General features: G+C 40.9%; 1 protein-coding gene and 1 long non-coding RNA gene across 5 annotated transcripts in view; both read left to right on the plus strand.

Annotated features, from left to right (window-relative positions):
* GPM6B (glycoprotein M6B) overlaps window positions 1-16,581 on the plus strand; it is a 110,530-nt gene that overhangs the window by 7,489 nt on the left and 86,460 nt on the right. The gene's annotated exons all lie outside the window — the stretch shown is intronic.
* On the plus strand, window positions 6-6,373 carry LOC142605231 (uncharacterized). Its single transcript, XR_012838955.1, has 3 exons — window positions 6-377; window positions 1,483-1,569; window positions 6,274-6,373. It is a non-coding gene; the product is annotated as an uncharacterized LOC142605231 (long non-coding RNA).

A 16,581-nucleotide genomic window follows, 5' to 3' on the forward strand; every position in this document is an offset into this window, starting at 1 on the left:
GCTGCTGGGTGAAGGTGAGCGGTGGCTGCCTGCAGGCTCCTGCCTGTGCCCTTAGTGAGCCTGCCTGGGAGAGCGGCTGCTGTTCGACCTTATTCAACAGAGATTTCCCACCAATTTTTTTTTTTTTTAAATTCTTTGGATTTATGTGTGTTTTGCTTTCTGATGGGGACACGAGTGTTTTGCAACACAAGAGAGTGCTTTCGTCAACTTAAGACATCTTTTTAAAGCTGCTTAAAGTCTAGATTCTGGGAACTTCTGTCAGGATTTGCTGGAATGAAGTCCTGGGCACGCACCGTGCTGACAAACGGCACGCAAGTCTGAATTAGTGCAGAGCTCTGGCTGGATCTTCATTATTTTTTCTTAACTTCTCAACTGAAGTAATTTTCGTTTTCTTTTTGGTTGTTTTTTGTGTATTTTGTTTTGTTTTTTTTTAAAGGAAAAACTTTTGGAAGGTTTTAAATGATTGCTGTTTGTGTGTAAACTTATGCTTTTGTTACCAGAAGTGTGTTGACATAAATGTCATGCACTTCTCCAAACAAAAGCATAAAATGAGTTGTATTTGTTAGGCACACAGCTGAAAATAAGTTTGCCACATGGAACTTCCCATGTGGGAAATCAAATGCTTTTCTTGAGCTGCTTAGGCATGTTTTACACACACCAAAAAAAAAAAAAAGGAGGAAAGAGAGATGACTAGTGGGAGTATTTGGAGCTGAGAACGTTTGGTGCAAGCACAGGGATCTGCTTCAGCACATCTGTCAGGAGCCCACAACTTGCAAGGTGTAACAAACATAACACTTCATGAAACATCTACTTAGTCTCTGTGATGGGCACTGCTACAAAAGCTTTGAAATCTCTTGAAATCTCCAAGATATTTATCATACCATCTCAGGGGAATGTAACAGAATCTTAGTGCATCATCTATTATTGCCTGTTCCCCAGCCAGGGAAATTATTAAGTACTAATGCTGATCACTGTTTCACTGAGCCAGATTTTTATGTAAGCAAATACAAGGAATGCAATGCAGAGGGGGCTTAGCTACGCGCAACTGATGTAGCCCATGTTAGTCATTATTTCCCTCATGCAGTGTATACCTTCACTCCATAGACGTTTTTCCCATTCTGAAAGAAAAGCTGAAAGAAAGTGGCAATTTCTCATGCTTGGTAATTGTGTGATGAAAATCCCCCATGTCATATAGTGTCTGGAAACTTAATGACATGGAATGAAAAATAGCCAGTTAAGTGATTTTGGTTTTTACAGCCTGTAATTTTTAGTCCCTCCCTGTAAATTATTTTTAAACAGTTTGAAAATACCTGTTTTTCTCCTCAAACTTGAGCTATGAGAAGCATATAAAGATACTTAATCCTTAACCTCCTCCTGAAATTCTTTGAGGTTTTTCGTCCTATCTGCCACTAATATGGTTGCAACACCGTATTTGAGAAATTGTTGTAATCTACCACATATTAAATTCTTCTTATTCCTCAGTGGAAACCTCAGAGAGGCAGAAAAGATCCAGGGAGGGGTAAAAAAACTCTGGAAAATGCTAATTAAAGTAGCCGTGGCGGACTGAAGGTAAGTATTTGGGGAGTGGGTGGAACTGAAACAAAACTCAAATGAGGTAGCAGCATTAGTCAAGACTCAAATGATTTTTAGCCTTAAACGGTCTGCAGATTTCATTAAAATTATTTTATTTTCCTGTAAAACTTTATTTCTGGATTTTCTTAGGTTTCCCATGGCTGTTGTCATAAAAACTACTGAATGTTTTCCCCATTACGATCAGCTCCCCAGCACACCCCAGCATGGTTTAGGCTCTTTCCATCATCCTTGCAGAGAAGTGTCGGACCTCATGGTCAAACCTCGTCCTTCCCTCCCTCTAAGCTGTTTTCTCCCAGGTTTTGTGGGCAGAAGCATGTGTGTGGATAGATGGTTCCCTGCCTCCCTTATTCCTGTTGGCATTTGATCCTCCACAGAAGACTTTCTCCCTGAAATGGTGGCCAGGAGTGCTTGCCAGTTTTGCATGCGCGATAAGCACGGCTGTGACACCATCCAACAGTGCGCTGGGCATGTGCAGGCATGTTTTACATAGATGATGTCTTTCTGTCATAGCTGCTAGCTTTTATCTGTTTCAAAGTAAGTGAGGTGCTTCTGCTAGAGATGGAAAACAGTGGGGATATTGGGAGAAACAGCTTTAGGAAAAAACAAAATCAGGAGACACTCACAGCAAAATGAAGTGCTTTACTGGAGGGAAGTTGGAGGCTTGGCTTTCTATTTCCACAGTGACAGAAGGGCACGGCACACATGGAATATTGAATGTTGCTGCTGAGGCTAATGGGAATGTCCCAGCTGCTGTTGAAACCTGATGTATAAATATGTTAATTACTGCACACTGGATCTTTTTTCTGTTCTTATAAGAACATACAAAGAAAAAAATTGGGAAAATACCAGCATAGTTACAGTCAACTCTATCTACTTCTTCCCCTTACAAAATGGGTTTAGTTGATGAAATGATTTTGTTTCATGCTTGACTAGTTGATCTTAGATAGCATGGCTATTTTTTGTACATAGAAGTACTTGCCAAATTGATCAGTACGCTGGCATTCTACTTTCTGAAGTTCACCTACCCTCTTAAAAAGAATTCTGTTCAAATGGGTTAGAGAATTAGGAATATTTCTTGTTTGCAACGTGGTTGTTGGAGTTTAACTGAGGGATGAGAATGGAGGCAGTACCATTTTTTTTTTCTGTTAAAAAACCCCAAAGAAACAAAAGAAACACTACCAACTACTTGGAAAGGTGTTATCTCTGTTCGTTACTTCTTCCACTGGCATGCTAAATGGGTCCCTGTGCAGGACTCCTGAGGAGGGTCAGGAGTCCAAATTCATAAGATGATGCAGAAGGGGAGAAGCAGTTATTTAGCCAAAATGTGAGTTCCCGAAGCATTCCTTCCTTTTTCCCATGGTATAAGACAGGTTTATGGATTCAAAAAAATGCCATCATGCCTGCTTAAGTTCTCATCTACTGTAATCTTTCTTAAAATACTTGATCCTTAAACCCTTGTTTTTTAGGGAAGAGGATGGTAAGACTAGTAGGAGTGAAGCACGCCTTTTTCCTTCCATACGTGTTTGTGAGCGTGACTACTGTGCCTACTTCCCACATGGTCAGTAGTCTGTCTTCTTTTGCATGTGTGAAATGTCCCTTATGTTATGTCCTGTACCTTGCAAATGAAGTGTTTTCTATTGCCTTATTCAAAAAATATGTCAGGCTTTTTGCTGCATATGTTTCATTGCTCCAACACTTGTGCTTTGCATTTGCATCTGGTTATTAGATCTCTATGGAAAGAGATTTCTTCTCTTTACCCAAGTTTAAATACAGCAGAGAAATCATAGAATTATCATTGAATTGGGTTGGAAGAGGCCTTAAAGATCATCTAATTCCAAACCTCCTGCTGTGGGCAGGGACACCCTCCACCAGACCAGGTTGCCCAAAGCCTCATCCAACCTGGCCTTGAACGCTTCCAGGGAGGAAGTTGTTCTTTCTCTTCTCTCTCTCCTGTCTCTTTCTCCAGGCTGAACAATCCCAACTCAGCCTGTCCTCACAGCAGAGGTGCTCCAGCCCTCTGATCAGCTTCGTGGCCCTCCCCTCTGGACTCGCTCCAACAGCTCCATGTCTCTCCTGTACTGGGGCCCCCAGAGCTGGATGCAGTACTCCAGGTGAGGTCTCACCAGAGCAGAGTAGAGGGGCAGGATCACCTCCCTCGACCTGCTGGTCAGGCCTCTTTTGATGCAGCCCAGGACACGGTTGGATTTCTGGACTGCAAGCACACACTGCCGGCTCATGTTGAGCTTTTCATCAAACCAACACCCCGAAGTCCTTCTCCTCGGGGCTGCTCTCAATCCACTCATTGCCCAGCCTGTATCCATGTTTGGGATTGCCCTGAACCATGTGCAGGACCTTGCACTTGGCCTTGTTGAACTTGCATTTATTTGCCATTTTAGTAGTAGTTTCTGGTGTCAGGCTAAATCACTGACATCACAGGAGTATCCCAAAACTGAATTGATCCTGAGCTGCTATGTGTGGTCCCAGAGACATTCAGGCTTTTACTCTTGGGCACTCAGGTGACTTCTGTAGTCACAAATGGACTTGCAGCAGGAGCCTTTGCTCTTTGGTGGCAGACATTGCACTTAAAGCCTTCAGGCTTGGCAGCTGCTGCATGCCACCCTTTGTCCTGAAGAGGACAGCTGGGAAGAGCACCCCAGTGACAGCCTGCATCCCAGGTCTCCCACAGCAATCAGGATATACCATGCTGGTGCTTCCTGCTAGGAGATACTGGCAATTAATTTAAAATCCTTCCCCTAGGTCATCACTGCTTTTAAGGAGCTTTTGCACTTATTATCTCAGGAATTGCCTTTCTTGAGCATGACCTGCCAAGACAGCTGTGTTTCTCTTAAGCACTAAAGTTAATGATGCAAAACATGAAGCCTGAGAGGACAGCAGGATTACAGCCCTTCTTCACTGCGTGTCCACTGCCAGCATCCCTTGTGTGGGAGACGAGCACGATCAGGGGCCTTTGTGGCTGCAGGACAAAGTGTAAGGCATGGCTTGGGCATCTCCGATACTTTCTGCAAGGGGTTTTTGAGGATGATGCTTCTACGACCTTACTGGACTTAGTATAAAAGAAGGCAAGTTTTCTTTTCTTCTTTCTTGTGTCTTCTTTTTTGTTTTTGTTTGTTTTGTTGTTGTTTATGGAGTTCAATGGACGTAATACAAAAGATTTTCTTCAGATGTAAAAGTAATATTGCATAAGAGGGTCCTCCTTATGTTTGTGTATACTGCTGACACACACTTCATTTATAATAGGTGTAGGAGTAGGTGGCTTTGCGTCTGAGGGTAATCACAACGCCCCTGTATGCACTAGGGCAAAAATTGCTCCGTGTGGATGTCTGGTAGTGTTCTGTCTGGGCTGTATAGCTTCTTTCCTATCAGGGTTCATCCAGTAACCTAAACTTGCCTCTGTTCACGTGACCTTAAACTGGCTGTTAACTCGCTCTCTCACACACTAGCATACAGACTTGGTCATTTCCATCTTTGCTTGGGAGCTCCATCTCCTGCTTTCTGTTTTCATGAAGCTGTGTGTGGGCTCACCTGTAGCATGCATGGAAAAGCCTTCCCAAACATTAGCCCCGGCAGCTGTGCCCCCGGGGAGGCATGCAGAAGAGGCAGGGCAGCAGTGCCAGCAAGCTTCACCGCCATCTTTTGTTTCCCTGATGGCCATGGTGACCCTGGATGCGAGACCAGGAATGTACGCACTGGAGCTGATTTAAGGAAATGTGCAGCACTACGTGCTAATTAATTCAGGTCAGGACACTCATAGGATAAGCACAGCAGCTTCCTGGCTCCCAAGTGGTTGCTGCGTTTCTGATGTGAACCCCTTTGGCTTATGCCGAGAAAAAAACCTGTGTAGTAATTAAAATGAACACGAACTGCTTTAGAGGAGCCTGGTTTGCACTAGGACATGAATATTAGCTCTAGCAGTATTTGGCTTTGCTACGTCTTTCCTTTCCATGCCGTTCATTCCCTTGCTACTCCATCAGCTCAGTAATGTCTGCTGGGGTGGTATCTGTTTAGATGAGACCCCTTATCTCTGTAGAGAAAACAAGGGCTTGGCTAACATGTACCGCAAGCCTTGGTGGGACTCTGTCAGGGATGTGGTGCCACTACAGAGCTTGCTGATGGCTGACAGGGCCTTGTGTTAGCCCACCTCCAGAAAGCCAGGACAACGCGAGCAGAAAATGGGGAGTGAAAGGTAACTTCATTGCGCACATAACTGTACTGAATGCTGCTCTTTTCATGGGCATCTGAAATAGTTAAACAAAATCAGGCTGCTTGGAGTTACTGCATTAAATCCAAGTCCTTTGGGTTTTGAGGGCATTTTGTATGTGTGTGGGAAATTCAGGAAAAAGCAAGAGTACAACAGAGTTTTAATCTCAAACCATGGAAGCTCTGTCAGTTTGAGGGCTCAGAGTCCCTTATGGTTTTCTTTCACATGAGCAAGATGATGTGCCTATTTTTTCTTTATATGTAGATGATGCCATTTGAAAATATCTTCAAAGCCTCTTTGTGGGGTAAATTGTGAACATGGGTATTCAAGAAAAAAAAAATTGCAGTAAACGTTTTTGGAGAAGAAACATTTTGCATCAGGTTGTCTTGTCATCAGGTCACAACTATGGAGCACTAGTTTCAAAGTCTCTCATGTTACAGCTGTGCTACTTGTTTTCCAAGGCATTTTTCAGACAGGATCCACTGGGAGCTGCTCAAATGGTTTCCCAAATTCTCCTGGTAAAGTGCCTGGATGCCCTGATGCCCCTGCCGTGTTCTGCTGTGGTAAGGCTCTCCATGTCTGTGACCTCTGGTGATGGAGCAAATACTCTTTTTTCACCGTTGTTTGTTTTTACAGTGTTTAAGTGGATGTTGGCAGAAGAACAAAAACCAGTAGGAATTTTTTATTTTTAATCCAGACAAGCAGGGTACTTATACTAGAAAGACCTTTCTCTCATAAGAAATTGAAACGTCCTTTGTGGAAAATATGTTTGAAGTGTACATTATGGTATGCTGCCTTTTTTTTTTTTTCCCTCTGAAAGAATTGTCTCTGCTGTGAAATGAAACCAGTCCTTAGTTTGAAGGTTTGTATTGGACATCCCCTCAGCTTGGGAGTGATTGGAAAGGAAAGCAAATGTATGAATTGTACATATGAGAGGCTGTGTTTTGGGCTGTGCTGATTTTCCCTGTTTCTTCCTCTGAAGTTCTAATTTATCTTTGGAAAGTCCAAGAAATTAGAGGTCACTAAACAATTTTCTGTGGTCCTGTAGAATGATTAAGCGTTCATAATCCTAGATATGACAGTTCTCCTCCCTTTTTAAGAATCACATTTTTGGAAGATATCATTAACCTTCACTACCTGTAAGATGTCTCATGCTCTTTAGAGAGGGTCTCTGCTGTCCCCTTACTTTCTGTGCAGGAGGTGGATCAGCATGCTTTGGAGAGCTGCAGGCTTCTGGTTCTTAAGAACCACAAAATCTTTGCTCTTGGTTCCTGCTCCTATCTAACCATTGTCTGTTGTAGTCCTTGAATGCTGAAAACAGTCACAAGACCTGCTATTATTTTGGAGGCTTTTGTTTACTGTTTGGTTTCTGAGCCCTGAGTGGCTGGTACTTATTTCAAATTTTCCCTCTTCTGTGGTGATGCATGGAAATCCACTTTTTTTTCTTTTTTTATAACAAAAGATGCAGTTTTTCATGGATGCGTCAGAACCTGGACTTCAGTTTGGCACCAGATTTTGTTAAACTTGGTGACGGTATTGCAAGAGGCAGTTCAAGTGTAGCTAGCATGCCTCTCTGCCTGCATGACCCGAGTACCTTTGCTCTTGCTTTGGGAAAAAAAGGCTACATACGTTCCACACTACCTGCCTCTGCTTTTTACACTCTTCTCTTTTGTATGAGGTTCACTGTGGCAGGTCTATAGGAAAGCACCTAGGCAAACCCTGAGCCTACAACACATATGAAAGACCTCTGTGTTAAGGAAGCATATCTGAAAGAAAACTGTGGAAACAAAATGGGGATCATTTTTTTGGTAGGTGATACCTATTTGGATAGAAGTGCCTGGAGGAAAAGTATTGTCCCATAACATGGGGATGGTACATTTTAAATTCTCAAAATACTCTGTGCATCTTCCTCCATCTTTTCCCTGTAGTGAAACAAGATCTGGCTATAAATTTGTTGTTGGCATTTGAATGATGTAATAAGTCTGTCTGATACTTCCGTGCATTCCCTGTTTGGTCACTGAAGAGGCTCCATCAGTTGTTATGTCTTTGTTACAAATTTTAATTTAAAAGCAATAAATTTGAGGGTGGGGGAATGGAGATCTTCACAGTAATGTTGTTAAGGAAATGTTGCAAAACTGACATAAGAGTCATATTTTTTTGCTTTGCAAGCTCTGCATTTTTCAGGCAAACTTTGTCATAACAGAGCAGTGAGGAAGCAGTGGTTAGTGGGTCAGACAGGCCCAGGGGGCTAAATTGGGTTTTGTTCAGCCAAATGTTAGCACTTTTTAATCAACACTGAATTCCGCGTGTAACACTCTTCCTTCCCCAAAGCCATAACAAAATAAAAATGGGTATTCAATTGGGTCATGCACAACATCTGCCCTTTATTAGAACAGTTAGGGAGTTACCACAGCAAGGGAAGAGAAGCTGCCTGTAGTTACTGTTAGAGCATCACTTTGCCACCGTGGCTTTGGTGGTCTGGTACAAGCAGCTGTCGATGAAGATCTGCGCACAGTCCTCAAACTGCCTTTAGAAGGAAGAGGAGAATTTCCTTTCATGTTTTGTGCAGCATTTTTACAACAAGGTGCAAAATTCCAATAAAACTGTGTCCTGAAAATTGGCAGTGCAATTAATTTACAATGTTGTGAAATGATTGCATAGATTTCTTTTCACCCTGTGCAGCTTCCATTGGTGTTAGGCTACTTAATGTTAAGGAATTGTTTTTTCAGATCTTGCTGCTGCCACCTGTTCAGTCTCTAGTAAATGTAATTAATGTGATGGTAGAAATGCTGGAGGTGTTGGACTTTTTTGTCTAAATGGCTTATGTATTCTCTACTGTAGACCATGTGTTAGTCGAGCTAGCCTGAGAAGTTTCAATTTGTTTCAATATAGGTCTTTTTTGACGAAAGGATTCATGCAGGCCGATTTTATTTTTAAAAAGTCCATTGCGTAAAAGAGCCTCAGTGGACATCTAATGCAGGTGTCTTTGATTTGAAGATTTAACATTCAGCTGAACTTCTTCCAGTTAATAGGAGTTTATTAAACTCTTAATCCAAAGAAAGCTGAGTTGGTGCTGTATTTAAAGTTAAAAATTAACCATGATTTACTGGATACTTACGGGTGGTTGCTGTAAAGAAACTTAAGAGCAAAAAATGGTAATTTTCTTTTTTAAAGTTCTGAAGCAATTCACTATCTTCCATGAGAAGAAAAAAGGAGGATCTAAAGCCAGGTGATGTTCCCTTAATGTTGCAAAGAACAGGAGAATTAACTTGGTTTTTGTCTTGGTTTGGGTAAAGAGCATAAAAAATAAAAGCATTAATTATTTTTAGAGGGTTGTTTTCTACAGAATATTATATTAGTGGATGAGTTGCTCCTGAAACTTCCAAATACAAATAGTTTTAAAAGTAATGAAGATTACTCTGAAGTGGATAACTCGTCTCTGGAGACCTAGGACTTGTCTTCTCATAATGCTTGGAGTTGGCCCCTCCTTCCCCCATTATATGGCAAGCTGCAGAGAGGCAGTGGGTGCCAATGAAAGCATGAAGTGCTTATCTGAAAACAGAAAATAGGCTAAAATGTGAAACCAAATGCACACTTATTTAAATAACTAATTCTCAGAGGGGAACTGTCTCAGGGTGCAGTCTGTTAGTGGCATATACTCGTTAATACGAAATTTTGTCCCAGTTCAGAAATGCACTAATATATGTGCTTCTCCCTAGATGCATTGACAAGCAGCCTCATGAGCTCGAGAGGCAATACTTCATGCACTTAGCTTTAGAACGTATAAGTAGTCTGCTACATCAGGGTCTGTGCATGTTTGTCTTAAAAAGATGTGGGAAAATACACATGCACAGAAGGTAAAATTTAGGTGATTTGAGACTTTGCAGCAGTGTTTGATTACCATTGCAAATGCTTGCTTGCTTGCTTTAACAGACAGGAAAAGTCATATTTTGTATTACACTTAGAAGTAGGAAAAAATGGTTTGGGGTTGTTCATAAAGCATGACTTGGAATAATTTTGGTTTGGCTGGCACATTGCATTGAAGACCAAATGAAATATTTCCTTAGCTTCATCTTTCAGGTAAGCAATTACAGAAATATGCATAGCTATTTTATAATCCAGGAAGCAACTTTTGATTATAATTAGATCTACAAAACGTGTTTCATGCTATGAGCATGATCTTGGAAATTGTGATGAAGATCACCTCCATGGTAGGAGATAGCTTTCAGGGAAACGAAGTATGCTGCAACTTGGATACAAATGATTAAGCTTATGTAGAGAAGTGGCATATAAAAACATGATTATTGGCTTCTAACAGATGTTTCAGGCTAGCAATGGGGTAACACATGTAGAAGCTTTGACTTGGAACTTTTTTTTTCCAGAACCACGCAACGCTTTCTTTTTGCAACTGTTGTTACCGCTGTTTTCCATCTTGCAGTCAAATGCATTGTAATAAGTAAGAATTTGGTCTGTGGTAAAGATTGTAAGTATAATTGCAAATTTTATAGTGTTTCATAGTTGCAAAATATGTTAAACGTGCTTATACTTAATTGAAAACAGGGCTTCTGACAGTCACGGATGTGTTGGGAAGCACTGAATTGATTGCCAGGACTGCAGGGGAACATGCTGGTTGCATTTTTGGAGTTTCTGTAAAAAAGGCAGAGACAACCCCAAATGCCTGTTATTTTTTCAGTAATGAAGTGTTAACAATTTAACTGCAGCCTTCCTGGATGATTCCTCTTACACAGATAGCTCCCCTTATATGTGCATTTAATAGTATAAACTAATGCTGTAATACATACACTATTTCAAAACTGTGTTATATTGTGAATAAGCTTTCATCTTTGAAATGCTGAAACTCCTTTAGATATAGGCATACATAAACCTACATGTAGCAGCTAGGTGGCAGAAACTGTGCCTTTTTAAAATAAAGCGATACTATAAATGCAGCAGCGTTGCTTTGTAGTGACTGTTCAGTTTCTTTACAAGAAAGAATTTTATGATACCTTTATATTGCCAGAAATGTGTCCTTTGAGAAGACAAAAGTAAGCAACTTCCTTCTGTTTTATTGATGGTGTCTAAATGGTCAGAAATAGATTCTTCTGTTGCATATCTACCATCTGTGTGGTTTAAAATAAAAATAGCTGAGAGATGTCACTTTGTGCTTCTGCCACTGTGGCTTTCTTACCATCTGCTGTCAAGTCATTTACCTGTCGTACCTTGTCTAACTATACATACACTGATGAAACTATTCTTGTGAAAGAAGGTTTGGTATGTGAGTGTGCCTGTGTAGAACAGAAGCGTAGAGTGTAAGTATTTGGAAGCAGGGACTGTTTTGTTGATTTGTGCATCACTCATTAGACCTGAAGCTCACCCTAATTATGTGCTCTAGGTCCTTTTATAGTGCAGTAATTATGGGGAAAAAAAACTTTCTCTATTTTAAGATGTGCTGCTGTTTCAAAAAGAATGCCTTATCTCTTAAGAGTAAATCAATCTAAAATGGAAATGCAACTAGTAACAAACACTCTGCCCTGCTAGGAAGTTCTCTAAACTCAGTTGATTACTGGAATTGCACATGTGGCTTGTTCCGTCCTTCTCTGGGCATTGCTTACCTGCACAGGTGGCAAGTTGTTTCAGTGTGCTGCTTTAAATTCTTTGACCTTCCAGCCCTTTCTTTGTAGTAAGGGCTGGAAGTATGTGACTGATGGCCCCACTGTGGTTTGGATGGGAAACCAGAGAAGACTTAAGCTCAACTCTGCGTTTATCTCTTAACTTTGAGATAGAGCCATCATTTGAGCTGGCAGCTATTAGACTAAAGCATTAAAGTGGTTAGGCTGAAACCCTCGCTTTCCTCTGTGAGTAAGAAACTTCTTTAGGGTTCTTCAGTTGTAGTGTTGTAATGGTGAGACGAAGAACAGTCCTGTGCTTTGATTAGAGGAACTGTTAGAAAACAAAGCAAAAAAAAACCCCTCAACAGTTTATGAGCAATGGTGGCCCAGTCTTACGGGGTTTTTCCTCTGTGTAAAACATTGGATCAGCAATGTGTGAAAGGGCTGTCTATCTTCAGGCTCCGTTCCTTACAGCAGATTTGCTAGTCTGCAAGCTACCTGTGCTGTGTCAGCAGCATAAAATGTACTTTTGAGTGCACCATCTTATCAAAGTTACACAACTTAGTTTGTTTTAAGAAGAGTGCAGTAGAGTAACTGAAGAACAACCAGGTTATAATGTGTGACAGGTTGGGAAATAAATGCCTTGTTACAAAACTGGGTGTCTGAGAAAATGCTTGAGGATGCAGAACTTAGATCCTCTCTAAATGAACACTTTGTACACAATAACTCTCTTAACTCTTGAATTTCCGAAAAGCTTGATTCATTAACAGTCAGGTCTGTAGGAATTTGAAATGTAAGAGCTGCAAGATAGTTCATGTGTTGTGATGTTTAAACTTCATTAAATGTGACGCTAAATAGGATAATGTAGTTTTACTAGACTTGGAAGACAACATGCAAGTTTTCCTAACAGATAAAATTGTCGAGAGCATGGTGTCCTAAACAGTAATGAGAGGGGTCAGTGGATCATACCTCTATTGAATATTGAGGAACACAACTCTTATGTAGCAGTTGAATAATTTGTAGGGTTCCTGTAAAGCCCTTTCAGTCACTCTTGCTTTTTAATATCAATTTTGCACATTAACATTATTGAGAGAGCATTATGTTTTTGACTACAGAAAGTGCCGTCTGATGAAAATGTTCCTGAGAATCTTCCCAAGTGCATTTTTTGCATCAACAAACATATTGACTTAGCAAAATGCTAAGCTGTTCATTAAGGCAATACGCTGTAGTGGCAAACATCATGTGATTTACATGACTTTCAGGTCGTATCTGTACCCGTTTCTTAGTTTTATGGCTTCAAGCAAATGAGTCGAATTCTTTTAGCTCACTTCTCTTTCATTTGCTTATGTATTCAGGATGCTTAATGGGTAATTATTATCTCTAAAATGCTTCCGTGCCTAAATGGAGGGTGATGCTGAAGAAGTTTCTCTGTGGGGAAAAAAAATGAACTAGAGTTGCAGGTTTGATTCGTACTTGTTCTTAGCATTTTCAGCTTGAGTGTGTGTCTGCAGCCTCCAAAAGAGTGATGTCTGAAAATGCTCATAAATCCTATCCCTTTGTTTTTTCCTGTTGCAACCATAAAGCAGAAGACTGGAGGAAGAAATAGGCTGTGGCTGAGGAAGGAGACATTGTTCAGAAACCAATGTCAAATTTTTCTTGCAGTTTAGTTTCCTTCCAATGCTCTCCAGGCATGTTATCTTTCCTCCCTGTCTTTCCATGTATGTTTGTCTAAATATGAAAGACTTACAGGTTTTTATCATTTAAGAGGGAAAAAAAACCAACCAACCTTCAAAACCAACCCTGAAAATTAAGCAAGAAAAAAGCCTGGAAAAGCCTATTACCACTTCATTTTTTTGATCTGGAGCTTTCTGTGGCTCTGCCACCTCCAGAGCTTCAGAAGTAAGCAGCATGCCCTGGCTACAAACCAGGCCGTTGTTGCTTTCTGTGCTTACATTGGAAAGCAGAGTTGCATGGTGATCCAGGTGATGGAGGGACCTCTGCCTCTGCTACCTGTCTGAGGAAGAGCTGGCTGACAGCTTTTAGAGTTTTGAGAAGAGTAACCGCGTTTCCTAGAGTTTGCATTCTTGAATGGAGAAGCTCTTCTACTCTTTCCTGGCCCTGAGACATCCAGTCCCTTCCTGCTTTGTCTACCCATCTTTAAAGATGTATTTTTCCTTGTGCTCTGCCAGTAAAGTTAGCTGTGCGCTGCTAATGAGGGCAGAGACCCCGCAGCCGGAGCAGGGAAGAGGTGTTACATCTGCTGGGAGCCCTTGCGAGGTGCTAATCCCTGCTCAACTGGTGACTGAGTGACCCAGGCTGAAGAGAAGAGGGAGCCGGCGATGAGCAGGGGGATTAAGGCAGAGGTGGGAAAGGCTGTATGTGCAGGGGGGAAGTGGAAAGTTGTGGGAAAAGAGACGCTTCTTGCACATGAGGTTACAAAATAAAAAATGGTCTAAATGGGAAGCGAGTTCAAATTTGTGTTTGCGACCCTGTCAATCAAATACTGATTTATCTCCTCGTGTAATTTGTGTATATAATTTAATGTATTATTACTCTATGGATGTCAGTATATGCATTTTATTTTGGGTATGTAATGGAATGTGGCATAAATAATCTGGAATTTAAACTCACATTGTGCCCATTTCACAGTTTAGTACTCCTTTCCACTGTTAAATTATTATGATTTAATATCTGTTCGGACAAATGGGGCTACGTGGCAAATTGTGGGAAAGTGTGTGTGACTACTACTCATTATGCTTTTAACCATAAGTAATGTCTCTCTGTCTTTCTCCCTCCCCCATTTCATAAACTAATCTCAGTCTTAGCTTCAGAGTCACCGATTTACACGTATGAGCAGTTTTTCACCTGAGCAGCCTTTCCTCTAGCCTCAGGTAATGCTTGCTTATGAAATAAATACAGGATTCACAATCTGATTGAAAAGAATTTGGGAAGCTTTGTCAATAGCTTACATTTTTCAAGGACACAGGGCACTGTATTTTCAGGCCAGATTCTGATATCCTTTCTTAATGAACAGTATTCACGGCAACAAGGTCCAAATGAAAACATTGAATGTTGCAGATCTGATAAAAGCAGCAGAATTTGACCCCTTTTTGGCTCTTACTGTGTCCACTGTGAACTTCACTAATAGTTTTGCATGATGTTTGTGAGATATTCACGGTTTTTTGCTGCTTGATTTATTTCTAACAATTCTGAGGGCCAATGAATATGGTATTTTCTGGCATGAAGTGTGTGTTTGGAGGCTGGGGGGAGTGTCAAGCTGGTTTTTGTCCTTTTGTTTTTAACCCCTCTTCCATAGAAGACACAGTGTCCTACAGACAGATAGAACAATGCTATATTCCATTTTAGCATTGAATCACAAGTGGGGTCTTTGGAATTAAATTTGGCGAATTGCCTGGATATGTTCAGTTTTTAACAAGCACTGCTTTGTGCATTAGCACCCTACGCTTCCTCCCTCCCTCCCCCCGACGCTGCTACTGAAGAGAGGAGGAGAAACAAAAAAAACCCCAAAACAGAATAAAAGCATCTGTTAGAGTGAAAATGGGGAAAAAAAGAAAGGATGAAAAGAGGAGAATAGATGTATTCCAGAACAGCTGTCAAATTTGTCAAAAGAGCTGGACATAATTTTTAAATTAGTCGCACTCCTCAGTATCTGATTAGATATGTAGAATTTTTATTTTTTTAACATCAGGTGCAATGTAGATGCAACACTACTTTTTGTACAGAATGCAGCTCAACGTTCAGCAGAATGTTTGAATGCTCATTTACCCGGACTTTGAACCCGGTCATAGGAACATGAATATTTGACACTACCACATTCTTTTTTCATATGTGTGCAACTGGAGATATGCTGCGGTGAGCAATATACATTATTGTTGAGCATAGTAGCTAGGTAAAGCTTTCACAGACTTTAAGGTACATGTTAAGACTGTATTTTATTAAACGTTAATGTTTGTGCTCCTTTTTTCTTTTTTTTTTTTAAAATTTGCTGAAGGATAAATGGAAGTATCAAGCTCAAAAGATTATTTTCCTTGAAAAAGATCTATGAAAATATATCTCATGATCTGAAGGAAAGTAACCTGTGAAGTACAGTCCTACTGTTGGTAAGATAGTTATTAACTTATTGACAAAATGGTAGGTGAAGACCTCTTCCCCACCCCCTGGTACCCCGTTTTAGTTAAGTCAAGCAGTGTGATTGATTGCAAATCACTCTTAAGGTATCATTTTTGCTTAGCTGAAAAATGTTTATCTATTACGCTTTATGCAGTGTGTTGTTTCAGTCTACTGACAGAGCAAAATTTCTGACTTAAATGAATATATATTCCTAAAATTGTGTCCTGCAGTGACTGCACGCAGTACTGGGTTCCGAAGAGGAAGGAGTCCTGAATAAATGTGCAGATAAGCTAACCTTTTAATGAGATGGGGAAGGAGAGAGAGGAGTCCAGAGGAGACAGCCCTCTCTGCTCCCCAGCTGTGCTAAACTCATAGGAGCTGGGGTCACCAGGCAAAGCTGAAAATTGAGAGCTGTGAAGCTGAAGGGAATTCTTGTAATTTTTCTGCACTGCAGGCAAAATTATTTCACAGTGAAAGTTGTACCAGAGGAATGTATAAGCTCAAATATTTTAAATTTAGAAAGCGAAGGGAAATCTGTAGTCAAGTAAATGGCCATAACAGATGGCGGGTGTTACTGCATTCGTGTTTTATTTTTGACCCAGGGATGAGGCTCTGAAGCAAATCTCATTTATCCTCATGCTCCGTGCTTTGGTTCAAATTTTGGTTCTGGAGCATGCAAACCGGGTTCCTTTTGGATGAAACTGGAGTGCAACGTGCCCCCCAGGAGGGCACCTGGGAAACTCCCACCACCAAGGGTTGCTCAGTCCATGGGACGGGGCTAGAGCTGGCTTGGAGTCACCTCCTCTCCCCTGGACGTGCGTGATCTGTGGGTACTGAGGCCTCAGCAGCAACTGTTTGCCCTGCAAGCCAGCTGCTATTGCTTTGCAAATTTCTTTCTTGGTTGATTCTCCAGTGAACACTTAAAACGTTGTTGATTGAGCTATAGATAGACTTTGTGCTTAATTTACACATGGTGTTGTTACATGTACAATGTGCAGGTCTATGTTAAGAAAATACATAATCTGAGTT

Source organism: Balearica regulorum, chromosome 1 (assembly GCF_011004875.1).
Source record: "Balearica regulorum gibbericeps isolate bBalReg1 chromosome 1, bBalReg1.pri, whole genome shotgun sequence".
In the NCBI taxonomy this organism is placed as follows: Eukaryota; Metazoa; Chordata; class Aves; order Gruiformes; family Gruidae; genus Balearica; species Balearica regulorum.